We start from the raw sequence: 4,253 nt of genomic DNA, 5'->3' as shown, positions 1-4,253 counted from the left end.
ACTACTTTGTTACCCAATGAGAAGTGTTCTAATATAGACAATGGGTCGTGTCTCATATTATTTTTTATATTTTTATTATTCATTATTTTCACTTGACTCGCATAAATAATTTTGTTCGAAGAACATTTATATGCAGTTGTACTTCACAGCACTTCACTTGCAATTTGCAATTTCTAGCTATAACTGTAGAGTGTTCACAGGTAATGTAAATAAAACCAATAAGAATATTTCTGTCATAGTTAATATCCTTTCCATTAATGAAGAGAAAATTGCATCATAACATTCACAAAACATTTAACATAGCCTATTTTGAAATTTTTTAAAAGTAAGACTGTTACCCCTCTCCCGTATCTCCATTTTCACATCGTTTCTTTCTGAAGTAGGAGAAATGGTCATAATTTTCGAAAGCTGCTTTGACTTTTACAGATGTCATTCGACTTGCATATATCTGAGAAAATTGGAGTAGTCCAGTTTAGTGTTAAATCAATCGCAAAAACACATGGACTACTAAACATCGATTTATGTTCATTTGTTGATTTATTGATTCCATTTTTACAAAACGGTGCAAACCTCCTATATATAGGCCTATGGGATAGGTTTTTATAATCACCTCCAAGAACAATAGCTCTGTCAACAAAAGCTACGGAACTTGTATCGACGTGTCCACACCACACCACACCACCTACTAAGGAGTGTCTAATTATAATACATACGGTATGTACTAGAACACATATCTATGCCAGTTTCCGTACAGTATGTCTCACTATGCCTGATGATCGCTATAGTCAGAGCGGGAGGTGGGGAACTTAACAAATTGTAATTCAAATCTATGTCTAGAAGCAAGAAAAGAATTCATAACATAACCTCCATTAACATCACACTACTGTGTAATTCTCAAGTGAAGGGAGCCATAAATCAGGCCTCATACAATCAAAATTTATCAAGCTTCACACACTAATTGATTGATTGATTGATTGATTGATTGAATTTCAGTGTTTGAGAGTTACAACTCTAGGTAGCATCTTCAATTTTGTGAAGCTCATTTTTTTGCAACTCTGAATGCCCGGAAATAGATGCTGACAATGTGTAGGGCCGTTAGCCCCTCTCCTTTAGGGGCAGCCATAAGAAATAAAATTAACACGGAGATAGAGTCTATGTTGCAAATGTTACCTCTGGATGCCTGGAAATAGAAGCTGGCAAACATGTATAGCCACAACCCCTCCCCACCCTGTCTATTGGCAGACAAATAGGCCTATTTAGAGTTAGTGGGGACTAGAGCTTATACCCACCTCAGCCCCAATGTTTGGGACACAAGTGAGCAAATTTGGAAAACATGGCACCTCCTAAATATAGCTACTTTACTGTCATAAAATTTAATATGTAGTACTATTATATACTGTATATCATACTTTTACTAAATTTATCTATATTAAAATATTTGCTCCCAAAGTACACTATCTTGTATTTAATGTATTTTCTATCTTTAGACATTTATTTTTTATATAATTTTGTATTTTTATGGCGACAATGTTTTTGGTGTTTCGACAAACTGTTGGGTCTTTAATAAATACAAAAAAAAAATTAATTTAAAATTTAAAAATAAAACTACGTAAACTTGTGGTATCATGCTTAAATATGTCAAAGTAGATAGACCTATCCGTGTCAAAGACTGTATAATTATTGTTTAATAAAGGCTATATAAATTCAATTGACTAAATATATTTTTTTGAAATTAGGAAAAACAGGAATCTATGTATGCAGATAATATTAAACAATGGTATACAAACAAAATAAATCGTTTATTAAAATTGTGCAGTTTTGAGTTTGTAAAAACGCTTCCAAATTTTAATAACGTACGGTACAGCATTTTCACAATAAATTAGACCTCTGATAACCGATGCCCCCATAGAATCGATGGAATGGTTACTGAAATGATTACAAAATGTACAAACAATTGCGTTTTTACTCGTTTGGTCCGGAAATACGCACCACGTTTGGAACAGAGCAAAAGTGAGCACACAAAATTCATGACATTCATTCGTAATTGTTGTTGATCCTTCCACTCGCTTTGAAAAGTGGGATTTTAACTACAGAAGATTGGTGAAAAATAGGAGGGGGACAATTGATATGAAGTCCCCCTATTTTGAAAATTAACTTAACTGCAAAACTGATACACCATGATTTACCGTACAGTTCAGTTCCCAAAAATTTAAATTCAAATTTAAAAAAAAAAACCAACAATGAGATATTGTCAACAGAGAGTTTAGAGTTTATTTCTATTATATCAAGCATCTCTTCCGGAGATGTTGTCTTCTCAAATGCTTAAAAGAAGAGGGCGTATAATATTGATCTCTGTTATTTGCCATGCATCAGACTAGTGCTATCTTAGGCATGAATGTAGGTAAAACTGGCCCCGGTCAAAATGGCCCCTGCAGTAAAAATTGCCCTAATGAAAAAATTTAGTAATAGAAACGATATTTTTTTAAAATCTTCAAATATTTAAATAGGGCCTACTGTAATAAGCAAGAATTGAATCAATAACAAATACAGTTACACAACAGATGCAAATAATATACTGAGAGATTATTGGAAAATGGCCATTGAATAACATTTTTTTGATAGTTAAAAAAAAGTTTTAAAAACGTTATTCCACTAACAAAGTAGAGGAATGACATATATATTAAAGCCAGGCTCCGGAGGAAAAAAAATTGATATGTTGTAGAACTGATTTTTTTAAATATTAAAAAATCTGTATCTAATTCACCGTTCCCCAGTTTTTCGTCAAAAAACTTTTTTCTGTCTTAGAAAAATCAGTTCTACAACATATTTTTTCCTCCGGAGCCTGACTTTAAACCAAAAATATGCAACTCATAGATATTAAACCAAAAAAATTCACTTTTGTTAAGTTTTAAATGAAATAACTTTACATGTTATAAACAGTGCAAATAAACAGTAGTTAAAGCATGATCAATTGTGTGTTTGAATCATGACAAGTTTATGTATCGGAAAAGGGAGAGGCTTACTTTCTCACAAACTCAGCAATAAATGTTCTGCTTAGAGTTACTTCGAAGAAGTATTTGTTAATCAAATATTGTTTTTAAATTAATTTAAGCAACTTATTTAATTGCATACCGTACTTGGTTTTTACTCCCCGCCAACTAAATTTAAGTGCCTAAAACTATACTAAATAATGTAAACTGAAATACTATTATATACATAGTTATGTAAATATGGCAATTATGTTAAGAATTAAAATGGCGTGTAATTGTGAGGGTATTAATTATGGTGGGATTAAATGTTATTGCTAAATCCCACAAACCTCCCAAACCCACTGTAGAAAACCAAACAATTCAATTGTGATTGACTCACTTGGTATATCAATAAGAAAATTAAATATTAATAAGAACCTATTTTTTGGTTAAAATGTTGATTTTTTTTGGGTGAAAAAATACTTGCAAATACACCACAAACCTCCAAACACACTGCGAACCCCATCCAAACCCTTTAATTACGATTGTAGAACTCTCTTTTTCTAATAAATAAATAAATAATAATTTGATGTTCATACCAACCCATTGTTTGTGGGGTTTACCAACCCGGATTGAATTTCTGGAAAATTGTGATTCAGCTCCGTGAAATTGGCCACAAATAAATTATTTTAGTATTAATAAATGCATGATTTAAGTTAATTTATTGATTATGTTGTTGCTACTTTTTAACATTTAAATGGAATAAAAATAAAAAGTGTTATTCATGGCTTTTTTTTATCTTTGAATATTTTGAATATGTAGGCCTAATTCCTGCCAAAAGTAAAATGTAAAATGGCAATTTATTTAATGTTAGATTCCTTTTAAAAAACTAAATTATTTCAGTTAAAAAATGCATATAATGATTTAAAAAAAATCAGTTTTAATACAAAATTTTATTATTGGGGCCGTTTTTATCAGGGCCATTTTTTTCCGGGGTCATTCTTACAGTACACCCTTAGGCATGTGCATTAGCGTGAAGAATCAGATTTTTAAATCGGATTTGAATTCCCAACAAAAGCCTCAATGGACTTTGGGCCCGTTCCTACTGGAAAGAATAATCGAAAAATCGCTTTTATTCTCGCAGTAGAAACGGGACCAGTTTGATTAAAAACACGCAATGGATAGCGTGTTTGAACGGCAAATAACCGATTTTGGCTGTGCACCTTTTAGCTGCAACACAAAACCAGAGCCTTGCAGGCGTCAACGTTATGCATGATGCATGAC

This window comes from Anneissia japonica, unplaced genomic scaffold, assembly GCF_011630105.1.
Source record: "Anneissia japonica isolate Jap-2015-1 unplaced genomic scaffold, ASM1163010v1 scaffold287864_len1152817_cov193, whole genome shotgun sequence".
Lineage (NCBI taxonomy): Eukaryota > Metazoa > Echinodermata > Crinoidea > Comatulida > Comatulidae > Anneissia > Anneissia japonica.
This window is presented reverse-complemented; position numbering follows the sequence as displayed.